Raw genomic sequence first — 22,546 nt, 5'->3', positions numbered from 1 at the left:
TCGCTAAACTGAATTGCTGCTCCCCAGACTCCACTTGCTCAGCCTCCATCAATAAGTTTACAACCCAAACAGCCTACCCGTAAAAGGGGTGGCTTGATTCAGCTGCTACACCATCTGTTTTTCCCCATCAGGCATAATGCGTCTGCCTCGGAGACTCAGGCAGGACTCCACTCTGCCCATCAGTTTGCCCACTCTCCAGACAATGCTGAAAATGGAGTCCTGAAAGCCTTGTCTGTTGATAATTACTGAGGACATCAGCAGTCCACATGGTAAGGCCATGGCTGTCTCTGCACCTCTGCTTACTAGCTTGGTGGCATATCTTCTCCTCTGCATCTCTGACTTGCTAATCTTCCAAAGCTGTATTCAAAGCTGATAGTATCTCAGACTATCTGAAAGACCATAGGGACATGGCACCACTTCTTGCCCTTTCTTGCTGGCTTGTCCTAATCCTTTGCCCTCTGCCTACCCTTGACCCCAGACTTCATTTAAATGTGATCTATAGTGAGTGATGACCCCATTCTATCTCCTCTACTCTGAGGCCCTTTCTCAGGTGTCAGGAGGTGGGACCTTGCTTTTCGGTAGCCTTCCCCATCTCAGTTAAATACATATTGTGCCAATGCTCATATGACCCAGGTCCCCCTGTCTCACAATCACATTCAATTTTCTAGAGCCCTATTCTTTCTGAAGGCTTTCCCTTCAGAAGGCAATCAGAATGGACCATTTGTCATCCTCTTCAATGGTTATTTCTGGGTCTAGGCCACCACTTTTCATAGCTGGATTGTTATAAGAGCTTGCTAAAGGTTCTTCTCGCTTCATTTCTTGTAAGTGAAATTTTAAAAAGAATGCCACAAACCATCTCTCTTTTGCTCACAACCCCTGGGACTCTTGTGCATTCAAGGTGGAACCCAAAGCTTCTACACTGACCTTTGAGGCTGAACATTATCTGACTCCCGTGACCATCAGCGTTCAGCTCCTACCACCTCTATGCCCACTCTTGCATCTTGAGAGCCTTCTTGGAGTAACCTTTGGCTTACCAAAAACTTTCTCACCTCAAGACTTCATGCTCTGGCCTCTTCCTGGATTATTCTCCCATATGCCCTCAATACCACATTTTGGTCTCTGTTCAAATGTCAGTTTATCTGAGAGCCCCCTGTCACTTCCTACCCCTGCCACTATTTATTACCTCGTGTACCATTCTGATACATATTTAGGTGTTTGTTCTTGTCTCTCTTACCCAAGAAAATTCCTGAAGAGCATGGGCTTTATTTTCCTCTGTGCTTTATTCCAGGATCAAGGACAGAGCTTGGTACATGGTGGAGCCTCAACTGAACATGTTATCCCTGCCTTGCTTTGAGTAGCAGGACAGTAGAGTGGTTAGGAGTGAGGTTCTAGAGTTCCAGATTCATATGTCCACCAGGGAATACCTGACTGCCAGGGATGAGTAACTTACCTTCTTTGTGTCTCTGTTTCTTCACCAGAGAAAGTATTTGCCATAGATTTTTAGGCGGACTAAATGGGTTAGGACCTGTGCAAGATTTAGAACAATGCTCAGCACACCTTATTGAACTCTATGAATACTCACATTTGGGAACTAATCACTTTGTTATGAGCTTTGATGTTGAGGATGCCTGTCCTCCAGTCTGGACCTGTCTGCATAAGAGCAGTGCCCTTCACTGGATTGTTTGCCAGCCTATATCTTTTATGTCTGGCCCAGAGGAGAGCCTGAATAAGTGTGCGGTGAAAGAATGTTGAAGGCATTTAAGGCTCGAGTTGATTATTTAAAATTTACTCTGTATTACAAAATGCTTTGTTTGGGAACAGTTGAGAAGAAATTTAAATAGCCATCTTGTTCAGATAGTGGCAGGTTGTTGGGAGTGGTGGTTCTAGAGAGCTCTGTCCTGTGTCCTTCTTAGAGAATGAGTGATTCTCCATAAACTGCTAGCCACACTTAAGCCACACACTGTCATCTTTCTTCACTCTTGCCTTAACAATAGCTTCTCCAGGCTTAGACAGCAGTTAATTTAAGGTAGCAATTAAATGGAGCCAAATTGCTCTTTAAATACTATAAAACATTTGATGGAATAGCTTTTAGATGACCACCAGAGTTAATCCCAAAGCTAGAAAAATGTTCTAAGAGCATGTATGCATGCTTTGTAATTTTTCTTTTCTGAAAGTAAGTGGAAAGGTTACACTTTTAACTTCCCACCAAGAAATCTTTTCAGTACATTCCAAAGCATCTAGTGAACTTTTGTACACCCAATACCCAGGCTCCCCAAACTATAAGCACGGTGCCAAGATTATTTTATCTAAATTCTCAACTTTTTTAAGAGGCTTCTTTCCTAGCTGAAGTTTGCTAAAGGGAATCCCAGGCACCATTGTAAAAACCAAAGACAAAGACCTTTCTTTCTCTACAGATCTACAATGTCATGATCACACCCAGAAGACCAACAATTCTTTAATAGCTTTTGATGTTTGGTCCATTCTCAGTGCTCTGGAAAAGGAAGCTATGAAAGATGCGCCATTGACATTATTGAAATAAAACTTCACATCTTCTGACATCCATCTTCTTACTGAGTTCATAGTCTTCCAGGTCTCGGGTCCTATTAGTTTTTCCCAATTGCAGACATCCCCATTACATTTCCCCTCAAATTGAAAGAGCCAGTTTCTCAGAACAGTCCTAGAAGCTGTCTGTCATGGGCTTATGTTGATGTTCTTCTGAGTGAAGGCCAGTTCTTCCAAGTCTCCCTGAAGGATGTACAGAATTTTGCAAGGATGCACATGACTCAGTTAAGTATCAAGACAAATGCGTCCTCACTAACTAGTGGCAAGTGCAAGAAAAGAGTCAGTCATTGCATTAGCAGATGCCACTGTGAGGTGCCTGGAGATGCTGTCTACATCAGTCCCATTAGGTCTGTATGTTTGTCTAACATGCTCCTTCATCCATCTGTTGCTCTGTCTACCCATCATGCCAGTCTTTTCGGGCATCTGCCCATCTGGCTGGCAATGATAACGTTTTTAGATGTAATTGTTCTAAGCTGCTTGTTGGTTCAAGAAATTCACCCTGTCACCAACAACTACACAAAGCCCTTTGGCTTTTGCTTTACTTATTTCACAAGAACCTTAGTCTTCCAAGATTTCATCTTCAAACACAGCCTATAATTTGTTTACTTAATTTATTGTTTCTCTTTCTCTCTTTGATGCACACTCCATGAGGGTGGGTGTTCAGTCTGCTTTTTTGACTTTTCTAACTTCAGAGCCTGATTCATAGCCTAGGTCATGGCATTTAGGGCATCTGAGGGAATGTAGGACTAATTGACTATCATCCTCATTTAACAGAAGAACAATTGGAGTTCAGTGAGGCTAAAGATTCTGTCAAACATCAAGTGTCCAGAAAGGAGAAAATCTGAGATTTGAACAAAGATCTGTCTCATATATAAGGCCCATGCTCATAACAGGTCCCCATAGTGTTCCCAGCAAGCTCAGTACTCCACGGCAAAATTATAGTTCACTATCTCTATTGAAAGTTCCAGTTATTATCTAACCACACGTCCTCTGTATTTTTCTAAAAGATTTATTTATTTATTTAAGCATATTTGCACACATATGTACGTGTGCGTGTATCTGTGCTCATGTTCATGAAGGCTAGAGGAGAGCATGGGGAGTTCTCGTCTATCACTCTGCCAATTCCTTTGAAGCCAAGTCTCATCCCTTACCTGAGGCTCAAGCTGTTCTAAGCTAGGGTAGAACCCTGCAAGCCTCAGGGCTCCTCCTGTGTCTCTGTTGCTCTTGGAGCTGGGAATGCAGGAAGCACGGCTTGTTATATGAGTGTTGGGCTACTAACTCCAGTCCTCATGACTGCTCTGCAAGCTCTCTTAACCACTGAGCCATCTCTCCAGCCCCTCTGTTGGTGCTTAGTTTAGTCATACAGAAGGACACAATTTGAAATATTTGAATTACTGACACCAACACCGTTTCCCATTTAAAGTAGTCACCTTTATCTTTTGGTCAGAAACAGGAAAGCTGATTTGGGTGTAACATGACCGTGGAAAAATGTAACAAAAACAACATGGATTTTGATTTTCCAGGCAAAAGACACTAGGGGTACATGCTTTGAGGATGTAAGCGTCCATTTACCACAAAGTCCTTTTCATGTGTTCATTTTAGCAGATATTTCTTGAGCACTTAAATTCTATGCACATTTCTGGGTTCTAGGAATACAGCCAAGTGTAAGACACAGGATTGCAGATGACCGGTCGACCATTAGCAAAATACTCTGTTACCATGTGAATATATGTATATACAAACCATACTAGCTAAAATCTTTTGCATACTTGATGGTTTTCATATATCACTCAACTAATTATTTAACTAACTACTTAGCTACTCATAGTATTTAACTCAGTTTTAAATTGTTTAATAATTTTGCTTGCTTAAATTTTTTCAGCTTTTAGTAATTTTGGAGTGATTGTTCAGAATAGTGAGAAGGTCTGAGATTACTCAGTTCATGAATTTTTTTCTTTTTAAGCCATGTGTAATGGTGATATGGCCCAAGTTATCATTCTATCTGATTGTTAAACAAAAATATCAGGGCTTAGATACTAGAAATAATATCATATCAGAGTCTAGTATTGGGGCTATAGTGAAGTACATCCCTAAAATTTGGTCATTATAAAAAGGATGCTTTGGGGAGATTATGCAAAGAAGTCACATAACCTTGTAAGAGTCAGAAAGGTGATGAGAAAAATCACCTTAAGAAGAATGAATAGGTATCAGACCTGTGAAATGATAATGTAACTTGATTGAAGGTATTAAGAGAGCCAAAGAAAGAAAGCACCAATCAACAAGAGATGGGCAGGAGATGGCGTAGCCATGGAGACAGAAAGGAGGAAGGAGAGGGGCTAGTGGGATGCTCAGTTTAGCACTGTCTAACTAGAGAGAGTGAATGATGAACAGAATTTTCTTTGTCTTTGAGATATAGTTGAACACATGATAAAAGTTTCAGTTTGGTCAAATGAATTTTAATAATTTTGTTTTCCACCAGTAACAAGACCTAATCATTTCTTTCACTCTGGAAAGTTCTCTTGAGCTTTTCTCCAATCACTACTCAACTCTCTTACCTTTGCAGATAACTACTTTCTGATACTTTTCACTTTGAAATAATCAATTCTGTTACAGAACATAGTTAAGTCATCTAATGTATGCATGTATGTATATGTATACACACATATATACATATATATGAAAGTGCTCATGTGCATGCACATACAACACAAACACACACATACATATATGTGTCACATCCAACAAACCATTATCTAATGCAATTATCATGAAAAATTTACCCTGTTCCTTTTTTTCTAATTGTTTTATGAATTTTGGCTCTTACATTTAGGTCTTCATTTTGAATTTAAAGAATAAGATCCAATATAAGTGTCATTTTTTGAATCTCGTTTCCTAGCATCACTTGTTGAAAGGACTATGCTTCTCCATTGAACGCTCTTAGGCTCTCTTTTAGAAAATTGTCTCTCTATATGGATATTTTTCTAGATTCCTTTTTCTGTCTTGTGGTCTATATACCACGCTCATGCCAAATTATTTTGACTACTGTAGCTTTGCAGCAAGTTTTAAAATAGGAAGCACAACTCCTCCAATCCTGTTCTTGTTTTTTTCTTTTAAAGACTGCCTTGGTTACTCAGAGTCATTGAGAATTAATAAGAATTAAAAAAAATTATTTATTATTTTTATTTTCTGTGTATGAGTGTATTGCCTGCATGTATGCGAGTGCAACCATGTCGTGCAATGCTGCGGAGGTCAGAAGAGGGGTTCGGATTCCCCTGGAACTGGAGTTAAAGACGGTTTGTAGCTGCCATGTGGGTGCTGGGAATTGAACCCGGGTCCTCTGCAAGAGCAGTCAGTGCTCTTAACGGCTGAGCCATCTCTCCAGCTAGACTAACATTTTCTATTTCTTAAAAGAATTGGGGTTTTTATAGGGATTGCATGGAGTCTGTATGCCTGCTTAGGGTGGCGTGCTGGTTGGTTTTTGTCAATTTGACAAAAACTAGAGTTACCTGGAGAGAGGGAAGTTCAACTAAAGAATTTCCCAGATCAGATTGGTCTGTGGCCATGTCTGTGAGACGTTTTCCAAATTGCTAGTTGATGTGGGAGGGCCAGCCCACTGTGCATGTGGAGTTTCATTCCTAGGCAAGGTGGGCCTGGGCTGTATAAGCAGAACAAGCCAGAGGAAGCAAGCAGCATCCTTTTCTTTTTCATTTCCTGCCTCTAAGTTCCTGCTTGACTTCCCACCCTGGCTTCCTACCCTTCCCTTAATGATACATTCCAACCTGTAAGATGAAATAAACCCTTTCCTCCCTGAGTTTCTTTGGTCATTGTCATGACACCAGAAAGCAAACTAGGACAGGTGGTATTATCACCCAAGCAGTATTAATTTTTGAATCGACAAAGAAATCTTCTCACCTTTAAGTTTATTTTACCAGGTACTTTGTCACAGTAGTAGAAAGCTGTCATAGCACACAGTCTTACATTAATGAAAGACCAATAGTTGTCAACGACAGGAACTATTTGATGGCCAAGAGGAAATACCTTGTTGAGGATGTATTCATGTGCAAGCATTAAGCTCTCACACATAAGGAGGTTTCTCAGGAGCTCCTTATGAAGATCACAAATAACTGAACCAGTGGATATAGCAAAGATGCCTTATGGGTGGTACACAAGTGGCTGAAATTTAAGAAATATGAAGCAAGATCAGTTTTTCCTGTGAGACGAACGTGTCCGCTTAGCTTACCTTGATGGTGCTGGGCATTTGGTTCATGTAACTCCTTTCACTCTGAGTATCTAACCATCAGATCATGCATGAATGCAACTGGACTGTTAACAGATCTAGAAAATGCTGGTCACATGGAGTTAGAGAAATCTGATCTGTATGATAATGATTTTGTACTGAAAACTATTCAATTTACTTTTTGGTTTTAAACATTAATCCTAAAGATTTGGATAATGGGAATCTATGTGTGAGAGTGGATCTAGCATTGGTTTATTGGTAGATCTAGGTATTCCACCTGCTAAGCTAAGGTTTGTATGCTGGACAGAAAGAAACTCAAGTAACCATTGGCCTGCCCCTTGTCTCTCTGTGTAGGACTTGAGAAGCGTTTGGAATAGTTTGGGCAGGGTTGGCTGTATCCTGGCCCACTGCAGGGAGTCATCTTTTACTATTTGACACATCTTTCAAGTAATTTCTACTGTGTCTTAATCATCTCTCCCTCTAAATGAAAAATGGCAAACTGAGAGTAAGGAATTTTGAAATATTTTGCAATAGAGAACAGTTACACGGTTTTGGTAAACTAACAGGGAGCAATAAATTCTGCTTCGGTGGAATTTATCAGATTTTCTTTAATTGTAGTTTGGTATTTATGTGTCACAGTTAAAGGAACTTCCAGGTAGGCACTCTTTCCTTGCTATTTTGTTCCTGCCTCTTGTTTCCTCCCTCATTCCTCTTTCCCTTCTGTGTGTCACTTTTCCTAAGACTACGTAAACAAACACTATTTCTCCCCAGGCATAGCACCAACAACAGATCAAAAATATGATTCCGCCCACGTCTTGTTTGGTGAACCAGGGGGTTTATTGGGGTTAGTTATAGAAGCATGACTCAGTGGTACCTGTGTCACTAAAATGTCTACCCCAGCATAGGCAGTATCCCTGGAGTTCCCTTCCCAACTTACAGGCAGCTCCACAGAAAAGACTCCTCTCCCCTAGCAATTGTTTACTGTTCATATAACCTCAGGGAGGGCTCTTTTGACTCCTAAAATGCTGTGAGGCTCCCTCCTCCCTCCAGAAGGAAATGGTTCCCATCAGAGGCAATAGCTGCACAATGCATTCCTTTCCCCTTTCTCCTTCTTGTCTTTCCTTCTAGAATACTTCCTGAGTGCCTGCTTGTCTTATATTCTGTGCTAGGAACAAAGGATAAACAATGCTAATAAGCACTAGTCTTTAGGACCTTACAACCCGGCAGGGACAGGGAAAGGAATACAGATTAGCAGTGATACTCCTCATTGAGGCCCTATTCTAAAAGTTTTTATGTATTGTCTCATTCAGTCTTCACAATGACACTATGAAAAAGGTATTAGTACTGGTCATATTGGAATTGGGGGGCGGGCTGGAGAGATGGCTCAGCAGTTAAGACTACTGGTTGTTCTTGCAGAAAACCCAGGTTTGAATCCCAACACCCATACAGCAGCTAACAACTGTCCATAACTTCAGTTCCAAAGGATCTGACAGCCTCTTTTGTCCTCCACGAGCATTGCAGGACATGGGTCCACTTACCTACAAGCAGGCAATACACGCATACACATAAAATAAAAATAATAAATAAAATATTGAAAAAAAGAAATGAGAAAACTAAAGTTCGAAGAAGTTAACTGGTTTGAGTTACACAGCCAGGAAATAGAGAATCTTATAGTGGAACTCCAGCAGACTGGTACTTAAATCCATACTGTGAAATACTTGCCACGAGGAGGACAATGTGGGGAGAAGCACAAAGTGCTGCAGGGTTCTTAGTACAGGGGTGCTGTATGGTATATGAAGATGATAATGTTGTGGGGGGAAAGATAGGATGCTTGTAGATGGTAAACTGTGGGATTTGCTGTAAGAATGCTGAAGAAACATCCATCCCATGGGTTCTGTTACTATGGAGAACTCTAATTAAAACATAGCTGGTAAAACTGAGGCATAAAAATGACTCACCCTGCCCAAGGTCATTTGCTCAAGAGAGTAAATGGAGAACAGGGATTTAACAGGGCCATGTGGCTGCTGCATGCAGCCATGCTGCACTGTGAAATGCTTTCCTCGACCGCAATGGCACGTGGAGGCCAGTTTACACCAGAAGAGAGAAAAGCAATTCTGGCTATTTTGACTCGAGATTCCAGAGTTCTGTGCACTAAGTCACCCTCTGCTTGTACCCAAAGACACCTCCGTGGATCCCTACTGCTCCACAAAGCATGGCACAGAAAGATGAAACGAAATTCTATGTGACACTCCAGGGCTCTTCCTAAGCCCGTGCTGAAGTCTCTGTATCAGTTACAAAACTTGACAGAAGCAACTTAAGGGAAGAAAGGTCCATTTCCACTCACAGTCTCAGAGGACGGAGGAGATGGCGTGGTGGTCTTGATGATTCCTCATCATGGGAGCCAATGGAGGCAACTGACATGACCATGGCCCAAGAGGTAGAGAGCTCAGGCCACTTCAGCCATCCAGGCCACATGTCCCAAGGACCCACTGAGTCCCAATCAACTCGAAACCAGGCTTCAAACACGTGAGCCTGTTGGAGATATTTCAGATTCAAACCATAACCACCTCCCAGCCTACCCCAACCGGAGCCAAAATTATATCCCATGAAATCTTCCAACCAAGGGAGGGAAAATGCTATGGACTTGACACCAAGAATCCAGATAGGCCTAGTCTCCATTGAGTCACCATTTGGAGCTTCAGGTTCCTCTGAGTAAAATGGGTTTAATATTAATAGTATGATACATTACTGAAGTACTTATCTCTGTGCACAGTACCTATAGTAAATGCTCCCTGAGAGCCATCTGGTGCAGTAGTAGGGGAAGCCACCTCAAAATATCATTTTATGGAGCCAATAGTAGCCACTCTTATTATTGGTCTATTATGGCATCATGAAGTGATGAAAAGTAGGGAATGGTGTTGAATTTGAATTAAAATACCCAGTCAGGTATTTACTAGCTGTGTGACCCTGGATGAGTCACTTAATCTTTCTGAGCTTCCATTTTTGCTTACTTAGTGTGGAAGGTGTCCCTAACTTGCATGGTGAAAATCAAATGGCATGTAGGAGAAAATATGGCGCCAAGAAGGAATGTGTGAGGACTCACCTTCCTTTCCTGTTGCCCAGGCTTAGGGTCTCTGAGTGAGAGCTGAAAGTCTCAAGCAAGCCACAGGTGTATTCCTTGACATGCAGACTTCAAGCTACTTCTCCCCTCCATCTTCTACTCAGTGGGCTTGAAGATGTTGGCTTTAGTCAGTCTGCTCTGTGATGACTCCTTCTGTTTTTATTTATCTGCAAACATTGAGGAAGAAAGAGTAGGCTGGCACTTGCCTTGGGCAGACAATGCTGAGAAATATAAATTGTTCCTGCAGCCAGCCCTGACAAAGAAAGATTTGGAGCGCTGTATGAATGAACTACAAACTTCTGCCCCACACCCTTAGCCCCGGGGAGGAAGAAGACACTGCAGTTCCATCATCAGCTGGCTTCTTGGAAAAATGGGAAATGAGTCACCAGGATTCCTGGAAAATGATGGGTGAGAAGCGGCTTCTCTGGCTAGTGAGACAATTTACTCGTCCACAGTGCCACCTGAAAGCAATGCCCAGATGTCTTTCTGACACCAGGAAAGGGAGCTCTGAGGGAGGGAGGCTAACACTAGGAGGCAGTTAACTGTTATATCTCTCTCTGTCATTGCAGAGGGAAGAGTCCTCTCTCTCTCTCCCTCCCTCCCTCTCTCTGTAGTATATCTCCCATTCCATCCCTTTTCTTGTATTTTGTCTTCCTCTACTGGCTAGTTTTACCACGCTCTCAATATATATGCATCGGGCTGGGAGGTAGCAGAGGACGTAAGACTCCAAGCTCAACATCTACCACATTTATCACCATCGGGGTGATAAGTTCAGACTACCCTCTAGACTGCCAAACATTCTTCCAAATTGTCAAACATTCTTCGTCTTTGCAAAAACTGACTCGTGTAATTTTCATGAAGGTGATAATGTGAGTACATTCCTGCCTGTTTCCAGTTGTGGGGATTTGGGGTTCATGGTTTTGAGCTTTCAGCCTATGGTGACTTGGAGCCTTTGGACCTGTGGAAGATGAGAGTTCATGGCTGAGGACCACTCACCTCTCGGTGACCAGGAAGCAAAGAGACACATATGGGGACCGAAGTTCCAATAGCCCTTTAAGGACATGCCCTGTATGACCGCACTTGTCTCCACTAGGTTCCACTTCTTATTGCTTCCACTCCCTTCCAATAGTAACACAGGATAGCCACCAAGTCATATGTGTATGAGACTTAAGGGAATACCACAAATCCAAATTTCATCGAAAAACAAGGCCCAGGAATTCCTCTTCTCCACAGGTCACACAGCAGGTGAGTGACAGGACTGCAACTTGAACTTTGGAGGTCCAGCTATGGAATCAGGCTCTCGGTAAGTGCATCTTGAATGATGTCCAGCAGTCATCTGTGGAGCTTCATACCTGAGCAAAACAACAAACATGCCTCAGTCACCTACCGTGTAGCCCACGCCCAATTGGACATGGTGATGGTAAAGAAATGAGTCAAATGAAAATGCTGCAAAAAAAAGTGCTTCCAGGACTAGACACAAGTCAGCTGCCATATACCACAGTAGCCACTATGCTGGGTGTCATGCTTTAACTCATTTCTTTTTCCCTATCGCTTTATGCAGCAGGAACAATTACCCCCATTTCATAAATAAGAAGAGCGAAATACAAATATTCTGTGCTTTTCCCAAGATTATGGCCAGCAGAGACAGAAAGCAAAGCCAGGCAGTACAGCTGCCTCACTTGTCCCCAGCCAGCCCACTCCATACTGCACAAATCAGGGTGCAGAAAAGAAGACCATAGACTATCCAGATAATGTGCTCAGGGTCTACAAAGAAGTTTCTGCTTGGGAAGCCTTGAAGGATGGGGGGATTTAGACAGATGGAGGGGGGAGGATGGGCATGCAGGCAGATGATGCAGTATGAGCAAATGGACAGAGACATGTGCTGTATGGGCTCAGAAAGTGGACACTGTGCAGCTCAGCTTCACTGACCAATGACAAGGAACCTGGAAGACAAAGTTGTTAAGAGAGCTCAACACCAGATGCAGACCTTTAGCCTCTCCGTCATCAGCAGCTATGCTGCTTGCTGCCTGTGCTTTGGAGTTGGGGTAACATGTGCAGACCCCAAGACGAGGGTTGGGAAGAAAGATGCAGGCACTTAAAGAAGGTTTGGGGGAAAAGACAGAGGAAGAGGTGGATTAAACGAGGGAGAGAAGAAAGTGGACAGAAATAAGAACAAAGAAAAGAACAGGCGTGAAGAAGACGGAGGGAAAGGGAAGGGAAGGAAAAGAAGGGAAAGGGAGGGGAGGGGAGGGGAAGGAGAGGGGGAGGAGGAAGGGGAAAAGGGGAGGGGAGGATGGGGAGGATAGGGAAGGATAGGGGAGAATAGAGTACGGGAGGGGGAGGGGAGGGGAGGGAGAAAAGGAAGGGAAGGGAGGGAGGAAGGGGAGTGGACAGGAAGGGGAGGGGGAGGGGAGAGGATGGGGGAGGGGAGGGGAGGGAAGGATATTCCAGGAGCATCAGGCACAGCCTTCTCTCAATTAAGACTCATGCATCTGATGACAGTTACACATCATGGACAATGCAAGGGAACAGCAGCCTTGAGAGTCACATCCCTGAATCTCATAGGAAGAAGTGTGGTCTCCTTTAAGTTCTCTTCACTCTCGATTATTCCAGAGAAAGCTTCAGTTGGGATCTCATATGCTTTTAACAGCCTTCATTGCTTGCTATTCTTCCTTTCAGCAGACAATACCTTAGGCTCACAGTCTTCTGTGGACTATGTAAGTAGATAGCATGTGGAGATGTTTCGATTTTTATTACGGAGTTGGGTAGAGTAAAACTCCCAAAGTTGGTGCCCAAATGACCAACGCATTGGTTTTCTAACCCCCGGTGTCCCCCATACCCAGCTGTGCTTTAGAAAACTGCACTGAGCATTTAAATATATTTACTCGCCGGGCATGGTGGCACACGCCTTTAATCCCAGCACTCGGGAGGCAGAGGCAGGCGGATGTCTGTGAGTTTGAAGCCAGCCTGGTCTACATAGTGAGTTCCAGGACAGCTGGAGCTACAGGGAGACCCTGTCTCCAAAAGACCAAAAAAAGTATATTTACTCTCAGGCAGTACCACAAAAAAATCCTAATGTCATGAGACTGACATGCAAACATGGGTCTGTAGTGTCAACATTTTTCTAGAACCCCTTGGATGGTTCTAAAGAGCATGACAACTGAGAACCAATAGCTACAGTCTTGCAAATATCCCATTTGCTTGCTTCCCACTTGCATGTTATCACTCTGCAGATGGTGGCAAAATTTCCTCCCTGACACCACTGTTGAGGACTCTGGGATCCCACCCCTACTGGCAGTTTAAGTTCATCTTTCTATAATCCTGCTTCCTCCAGCCCAGTCTTCATTCCAATATTCTGGGGGATCGTGACCACCTAAAGTCCTTCAGGATCCTCTGCCTTAATAAAGACTGTTTCAAAGTTACTCCATCCAAAGATGCATAAGCTTTGAGGATATTCCCATTTTAAGTCAAGATGGTTTTCCAAGCACTCATAGCCTGAGTTATGGTGACATTGCAATTTAACACCCTCACTGAAGAGCCTAGGAGATCCTATGTCCTCTCCCTAACCCTGCCCAGCCCCCAGCCAGCATGTAGTGTTCTTTTAATTAAGTCCCACATCAGTGCCAAGCACTTCCAGAGATAGAGTGTAGGAGGAGCCTCTGAAGTACGAGGCAGGTTGACAAGGTGGGGGTTATGATGGATCTTTCCACACCAGAGCCAATTTGCTTCTAACGACTTACCAACCAGCCAGCATCAATCCAGGCTTTCAGGGGCCCTCATGATGCATTTGTTTTCCCTGCAAACCAGAACCAAGATTTCACTCTAGGGAAGTCAATTCCTAAGGATGCCATTGCCTGAGACACATTAGTCTGAAAAACAGAGACCACAATCTCAGATGCTTGCAGAAGCTGTCCAAGAAACATAAATAACTGGAAAACACCTAAGGACAGGTAGGAGGAGTCACAGCTTAGAAGCCAATTACCATAACTGTTCATCCTTCATGTAGACTGTGGCATGAGTAAGAAATAATCTTTTGCCAGGCATGGCGGCTCACACCTGTAGTCCCAGAACTTGGGAAGCAGGGGCAGGTGGATCTCAGTGAGTTCAAGGCCAGCCTGGTCTACATAATGAGTTCCAGGACAGCTGGGGCTACAGGGAGACCCTCTCTCAAAAAGTCAAAACAAAAAAATAATAATCTTTCATGGATTATAGATTTGTGTGTGCATAGGGAGGTACAAGTTATGGTAGCCTTACTCAGCCTTTCCTGGTTATTACCATGTAAATGTCCACCAAAGCAGCTGCCCTGTCCATTCGACCCAAGTTAGACCTTTCAGAAGATGGAGAGAAACTGGAGGTTATTGGTTGTTATTTATCCAGGGGAGGTTCCCTAAAAAGATCATCCATCCATTCATTCTGGCTCCTTGAAGCCTTTGAGAGTCTCTGGAAACCTGTTTGAAAACCTGGAACAACATAGCTCATGACCTCACTGCCCTAACTTTGATCTCACTCCGATGCATAGGACTTATTCCCTAAGCCTGGTATCTTAGTCCACTTTATATTGATAGAATGATAGAATGCCTAAGGCTAGGTAACTTATAGAGAAGTTTATTTCTTATAGTTCTAGAAGTTGAGAAGTCCAAAGTCAAGGGCCGTTTCTGAAGATAGCTGTCTTGCTGGTGGAGATCAGAGTATCATTGCATGCCAGAGAAAGTTTATTTTATTGCAAAGCCATTCTTTTCATAATTTATTAATCTGCTGATAGATAAATCCATTGGTGAGGGCAAATCTCTCATGACTCAACCACCTCCCATAGGTTCCACCTCCAAATGCTACTAAGATACGCCCTTATTACTTTGGGGATTACACTTCCACCATAACAATTCTGGTGGCTGGTGAAATCGTGGCATGAATACTATAGGGGTAACCAATCACTTTACTATTCGATTTAAGGTCTGCTTCATAGGATGGCGCCCATACCTGACATTGATATCACACCTAGGAACCTGAGGCTAGAAGCCCTCAGGCCATAGCAGAGAGCCTAATGCTATTATTCTGCTAAATAGAGTATTAAAGCAACTCCTTAATATTGTACTCATAGACTAACTTATAGATAGGTATAGATAACTTATTGTCATACTCATAGACTAACACATCTCTCAACTCTCACCAGAGAAGCTTCCTTATGCAGCACATGGTGATTAACCCAGAGAACCGTAAACTGGCCAGTGTGCAGAGAATAAGAGACTGTAGATTGCTTATCCCTGAATAGGACACCTATATCAAACTTCAGTCTCCCAAGGCTTAGGAGTCATTGTGGAAGACGGGACAGAAAGATTGTAAGAGCCAGAGATGGTGGATGACCACAAGGGAACAGTTTTCTAGACAGCTGGGAAGTTGCTCATACGAACTCACAGCAATGGTAACAGCACGCACAAGTCCTGTATAAGCTCAAGCCAGACAAAATTCTTGTGTAGATATGGGGAAGTGAATAAGAAACTCCAATCCTATTGGAGGAGCTACTGGCAACTAATGGTTGCTGGGAGGGAGAGAGTCAGTCTCTTTAAAGGATGTGACTCTCAGTGGTTAACCAGGCTCCAATGAATGCACCTACATCAAAGGACATTTGGGGACACAAATTAAATTCTCTATATAATAAGCATATATGAAAAAGAATACATGAAATTGGGCAGGGATGGTAAGATGGTACAGATAATGAAATGGATCTAAATACAATAAAAATATATTGTGTGAAATTTATAAAAATTCAATTAAAAAATAGGAAAAAAGGAATTCTGGTGGTAAATATTCAAACCATAGAACCTAATACCTGTACAATTTTCCTGAAAAGCAGTTTGTAGACTCCCAGGTCTTAGGTAGGAAACCTTCTATCCTGGTCCTATCATTCATTTCCAGTCCAGCCTATAACACTGGTCCTTGAATGGTGTCCTGACTACCCCAAAAATTAATGTGCCTGCATCCAGTCAATGGGGCTACAATGCATGCAACACAGTCATGAGCTTCTCTTTGTTTACTCAATTCTATTTATGAGTCTTTAACACTTTGATGATGGGGAAATAAACTCATGTCGCCCAATGGTTGAGAGTTTGGAAAATGAGACAGGCCTGGCTTTATTTAAATCTGATTCCCAATTCATTGTTAGCAAACAATCTTGGACATAAGTCTCAGAGGCACAATTTATAAAATAGGCCTAGTTCTCAAAGCTTTGAGGAAGATTTAATGAATTAATATGTCTAATTAATTTAGAACAACAAGTACTCCATGGATATCAGCTGCCATTATACTTGGGCTGTGAAATGTCCCCCCAGGCTTAGGTGATAAACAGTTTGTGCTGATGCACTATTTTGGAAGATGATGGGCCCTTTAGGAGGTGGATCACTGGGGATGTGTTTATAAAGGGCATATATTGCTTGGCCCCTTCCTGTCACTCTGTACTACCTACCTACCATGAGGTGAATAGTCCCCTCCTCCGCACATTCCAACCACATGATATTCTTACAGACCCAGAATCAATGGAACCAAAGACTGTGGACCAAGATCTCTAAAGCTGTGAACTAAAATCTTATTCTCAAATCATGAATAGGCTCCCTTTTCCTTCACATCTCCTAGTCACGATTTAAGGACTTTCTTTTCCCCTTAGAGATAAGAGTTATGCAATTTGGGAATCTCTTAGATAGACCCACTGAAGGGGTACTCCAATTGCCTCACCCTGCATCCCTGTTCAGCATGGAAGAAGCCAGAGTGGTCTGTGTCCCTATTCCCTATTGGCAATTTGGGTAAGCCCCTCAGAGGATGGTGTTATACGAATAGGAGGTAGGAATTGGCTAAGCAGTTAGGGTAAAAAGACCCCAAAGAAAAGTAGCCAGTTTCTTGGCTAAAAGTCAAAATTTCCCTGGGACTGTTAGCAACACACTCTGTTCCAAAGGCCAAAAATGTCAAAGGTATTTGGGAGCTTGTATCTAACCCTTAAAAGATTTTAGGGTTACCTCTTCAGAGGGGAGAATGTTCAAGTAGCCAAAAGCCCCATAAAAAAAAATAAATGCAAGAAGGAAAAAAAGAAAAGAAAAAAAGTGATGGGGAGATATGGGAGCTGTTGGAAGGGAGGGAGTGGGCATGGATTTGATCAAAACACCTTATATGCATGTATGAAATTCTCAATAAAGTTTTTGTAAAAGTTAAAAAAAAATCTTATTGTCCCTTCATGTTGTTTTTCTTAGGTATTTGGTCAAAGAGATGCAAAAATAATAAATAGAGCTGTTATTTCTGTATGCTATACTAATGGGGCATCTTCCCATTTAACCTTGTAAAAGCCAATATTCTATTTTCTTTTCTACAGATGTAAAAACTGTGTTAACCTCATAGAGGTTAAGCAATGGGCCCTGACATACAATTTGTCAAGGGTGTTACTAAGATTCAAGGCCATGTCTTTCTGCCCTGGTTACTGCTTTGCTAAGGCAAATCCTTGTACAGTTAAATCCATGTACAGGAGAAGGCAAGTTCATATGTACCTACCAATGCTTTTGAATGTATTTTCAGTTATCCCCCAACAGCACTATGAAGGATCAAATAGCATCCATATTAGCCCATGAAGAGACTGACTCTCAGCAAAGCGAGATAAAGTGCTAAAGGTCCCACTGCTTGTGAGGGTAATCGGGCATTGAAGCCATGTTTGTTTGGCACCACAAGATCTACTAGACCTGGCTACCTCTGTGCTGAGCCTTCATGTCTCAGGAAAAGTACAACACTCACAGCTCCCTTTGAGATAGACAGTGTTGCCCTTATTTTAAAATGTCTTGATTTATTTATCTTTATGTGTATAACTTTTTTAAGTGTGTAAGTGCACCTGTGCATGTAATGCTGGCAGAGATCAGAAGAGGGTGTCGGAACCCCTGGAGCTGGAGTTACAGACAGTTGTTAATCACCATGTGGACTTGAACCTGGGTCTTCTGCAAGAGCAGCCAGTGCTCTCAGCCACTGAGCTGTATCTCCAATCCCTATTTTAGAGACAAGGCACCTGAGGCTCTGAAACTAAGCCAGCTGCCCAAGTTGATACCACTTATAAGGGTCAGAGGTGGGTCAGTGCTCCAATCTGCCGTCCACACACGGTTTATTCTTGCCCATAATTGAACTGCAGAGCCTAAATTCCACACCTAATGACAAAATTTCCCTCACCTCATTGGCCACATCATTGCTGTGCAGTAGCAGCTTATTGGTCTAGATGCCTTGACTATAATTCTGCGTTGATAATACTCTGACCAATCTTGAAAGCTTTTCTGCATGGTATAGCAAATGAGGGTGAAAAATAAGATGATAGATGTGTATTCTTCTAAAAGCTCATGCTTCTGAAAATTGTATCATTTGCAGGAACCATCCCCCAAGATGACTGAGAAACACCTGAGGGCGCCAGCTTTGACAGCTGATTAATTGCCTGTCAGCTGGTGATACCAGAGTTGCTGAGGCTGGTCCTGCTCTACTCCACAGATAAGACGTGCTGCCAACATCAAAGTTCCCTACCCCTTCCCTGGAAGAAAGGTCAAGGTAAGTCCCAGCTAGCCTCCATCTCTGCCACCCTGAGGGAGGCCAGCTCCTCAAAGCAGTCCAAATGAGAGCCTTCAAGAACTTCTGAGCATCAGCGTTTTTCTGCATTATCTATCTAGATTCCTTTCTATAAAAATATAAGGTGGCCGGGCGTGGTGGCGCACGCCTTTAATCCCAGCACTCGGGAGGCAGAGTCAGGCAGATCTCTGTGAGTTCGAAGCCAGCCTGGTCTCCATAGTGAATCCAGGATAGCTGTGGCTTCAGGGAGACCCTGACTCAAAAAGACCAAAAAAAAATAAAATTAAAAAAAAAATAAGGTGAATCACAAATGGTCAATGAAGCTAAAGCAAAATTTGCAAAGAGACATATACCTGTCTGTATGTTTCCAATTCCACGATCCCAGAAATCTTCTGGTTGCAGAGTGGAAACCACTGTGTTAAAAAGGAAGGTATAGCCCATAGTGATTCCCCATGGTCTTACCCTCCCTGACAATACCCCTGTATCATAGAAACCTTGGTATCCCACACACTGACATATGCAAGATCACAAAAGAACCAAAGAAAAAGCTCCTGCTATTTCAGGACTGGGAGTACATAAGGTAAATCCCAATAAGCCAAGAAAGCCTTGATGTGTTGCCTTCTTAAGAGGGCCTCCTGTTCTCATTCCCCTTAGCTTACTAATTGCCCTTCTGCAGCTGGATGCTGCTAATTACAAACGAATGGTATTTATTCATTATAGAAGACCAGCAGGAGAGTCTCTACTTAGCAACACTATGTTAATTTGAGTTTGGCTTCTGAAGGTCATAAAAAGGCTTTGAATTAAAAGGTGTTTTTTTCAGGAAGAGTTGCTATCCTTCCCTCCTTCACCTTTTACAAGGAGACTCTGGGTAGTTCTGGTACTTTCTCAGTTCCAGACCTTGTTCCTGCTCAGATCTCAGAGCCTGTTTATCATGATTTAGATTTGGTTCCTTTGAAGCTCCAGTATTGAGGGCTTGTCCTCAGCTGATGCTGATGCTAAGACTGATGGACCCCTCAGGAAGTGGGGCCTGGAGAGAGGAAGTTAGGTCTTTGGGGACACACTCTTTTGTTTTGGTTTTGGCTTTTTGTTGTGTCTTTGCTTTGTTTTACTTTGTTTGTTGGAGACAGGATCTCATGTAACCCAGGTTGTGCTTGAATTCACCTGTAGCAGAGGATGAACATGAATGCCTGGTCCTCCTGCTTTTGCTGTCCAACAGCTGGGAGTACAGATATGCACCACCTCACCTGGGTGGGGGCATGCTTTCCTCAGACATGTGGGAACCCCAACCCTCTGCTCTCTCTCTTTGCTTCCAGATTCTACCATGTGTTTTCCACCATAATGTGCTGCCTCACCCAGCCTGGTGACTAAATAGTACAACCAAGTGACTATGGACCTCTGAGCCAAAAAACCATGAGCCAAAATAACACTTTCCTCTTTTAAGTTACCCTAAGTACTTTTGTCACAGCAACAGACCTTTGACCAATACATTATTTTACCACACTAACAGTTAATCCTGTTAACAGCTACTGCTAATGCAAGCCACATCATCTCTCTCTCTCCTATTTACATCTACACTTCAGTATCTTAGGCCCCTCCGTGTTTGCCAGCATTTCTGTTCATGTTTCCTAGTGTGTAGTCGAGTGACAAGTCTGGTCATTTTTTTAATTGATAAATTAAGTGCCTATATTAGGAAGAGAGGATGAGACACCAGTTTGAGGTTGACTCTGAACTGTAGTCTCATTCTAATTTTTACCTCAGAATCCTGGCTTTGGAGGCAGCAAGCTGCTTCTGTCACTGCAGCACCATTTTTCATTTGTTTAATTGTGCTGTGCAGTGTTTTTTTGAGCAGAACAGGAAAACACAGGGGGACAGCAGCACCTTGCATCCTTCCATTGCTGCTGCAGTCTCTAACCAAACCTTTGTATAGGGTTTCATTGTAATTCTACTGTGGCATCTCAGCTCAAGACTGCACACTTATTTCTCAGTGGAATGACTTGAATAAATGAACTGTTTTCTTCATCTTAATAAAAGTAATAATTTAGATATTTATTTAGGAATCAACTGTTTTGTTTCCTTTCTTTTTCAAGTATATGGGCTCATATTCCTCCCAACAATCCTAACAGACAGGACTATTATTTTCTCCCTTTTCCAGATAACAAAACTACCTCTTGGAGATGTCAAACAACTTTCCCAAGGTCACATGATTACTAAAATATGAAAGTAGATGCAGGTCATGTTTAACTCCAAAGCTCTTCGGTGGTCCATGAATAGCCCTGAGCCATTAAACAGAAAAAGCAAGGCAGAATTGGGAAAATGAAAGAAGGGTAAACTGGAAACCCAAAGACGGAGGTTTCCCCAGGATGGCTAGAAAACTGCCTCAAGCGAAAAAAAAAAAAAAAAAAACCAGTGCCCACCACAAAGCATTTTAGAAATTTATATTTTAAAAATCAATAAAATGCCCGCCCTCACCTCCCTCTGCTTCCCTGGGACTGCACAACCCATAGGCCTCTCTCTGGGGTAAATCCATCTTGCCCTCCATACCTTGACCCCCCCCCAGTGGCAATTGCCCTCCCATCTCCCCCGCCCAGACAAGGGTGTCCACTATCTCCACTCCTTTTTAACATAGTGCTTGAAACTCTTGCAAGAGCAATAAGACAAGAGCAGGAAATTAAGGGAGTAATAATTGGAAAAGAAGAGATCAAATTATCTGTTTTGCAGATGATATTATATCTAAGAGATGCCAAAAATTCCACCAGAAAACTCCTAGAAATTTTATTAACATGTTCAGTAAAGTGGCAGATTACAAAATTAACCTACAAAAGTATGTAAATTTTATATGTACCAATAAAAAGCAATCAGAGAAAGAGCACATGGAAACACTCCCCTTCACAATAGCTGCAATAAAATAAAATACCTTGGAATAAACCTGACCAAAGACATTAAAGAGCTCTACAAAGAAAATTTTAACTCTTTAAAGAAAGAAATTGAGGAAGACATCAGAAGATGGAAGGACCTCCCATGCTCATGGATTGGAAGAATTAACATTGTGAAAATGACCATCCTACCAAAAGCCATTTATAGATTCATTGCAATGCTAATCAAAATCCCCATGACACTTTTCACAGAACTGGAAAAAACAACCTAAGATTCATATGGAAGCACAAAAGTCCTCAGATAGCCAGAGCAACCCTGCTCACTAAGAGCAATGCTGAGGGGATTACTATACCAGATTTTAAGCTGTATTACAGAGCTATAGTCATAAAAACAACATGGTACTGGCACAAAAATAAGCCTGTAGATCAATGGAACAAAACTGAAGACCCAAATATGAGTACATGCAATTTCAGCTACCTGATGTTTGACAAAGGGGCCAAGAACATTCACTGGAGGAAATGTTCAAGTTCATTCACCATGTTCAGCAAATGGTGCTCGCAAAACTGGATCTCCACCTGTAAAAGAATGAAACTAAACCCCTATCTTTCATCTTGCACAAAAGTCAATTCCAAATGAATCAAAGACCACAATGTAAAGCCTGAAACTCTGAAACTTTTGGAAGAAAACATTGGGAAAAACCTAAAAGATACAGATGTAGGAAAGGATTTTCTAAACCGGACATCAATTGCTCAAGAAACAAGGTCAAGAATCAACAAATGGGACCTCATTAAACTAAAAGCCTTCTGTACATCAAAGGAAGTAACCAGAGAAAACCCACAGAATGGGAGAAAATATTCACAAGCAGCAATCTTCACCAACATCTGAGAGAGCTTAAATATCCAGAATATATAACAAACTCAAAAAACACAGAATCAAGACAAGAAGTAACCCAATTCAAAGATGTGCCAAGGAGCTGAACAGAGAGTTCTCAAAAGAAGTAAAGATGGCTATGAAACATCTTAAAAGATGTTCAACATCACTAATAATTAGGGAAATGCAAATTAAAACCACTATAAGATTTCATCTTACCCCAGTCAGACTGAATAAGACCAAGTGAACAAAATGATACTAAATGTTGGAGAGGATGTGGGGAAAGGGGAACACTCATTCACTGCTGG

Source organism: Nannospalax galili, unplaced genomic scaffold (genome assembly GCF_000622305.1).
Source record: "Nannospalax galili isolate Female #2095 unplaced genomic scaffold, S.galili_v1.0 scaffold381, whole genome shotgun sequence".
Classification (NCBI taxonomy): domain Eukaryota; kingdom Metazoa; phylum Chordata; class Mammalia; order Rodentia; family Spalacidae; genus Nannospalax; species Nannospalax galili.
This window is presented reverse-complemented; position numbering follows the sequence as displayed.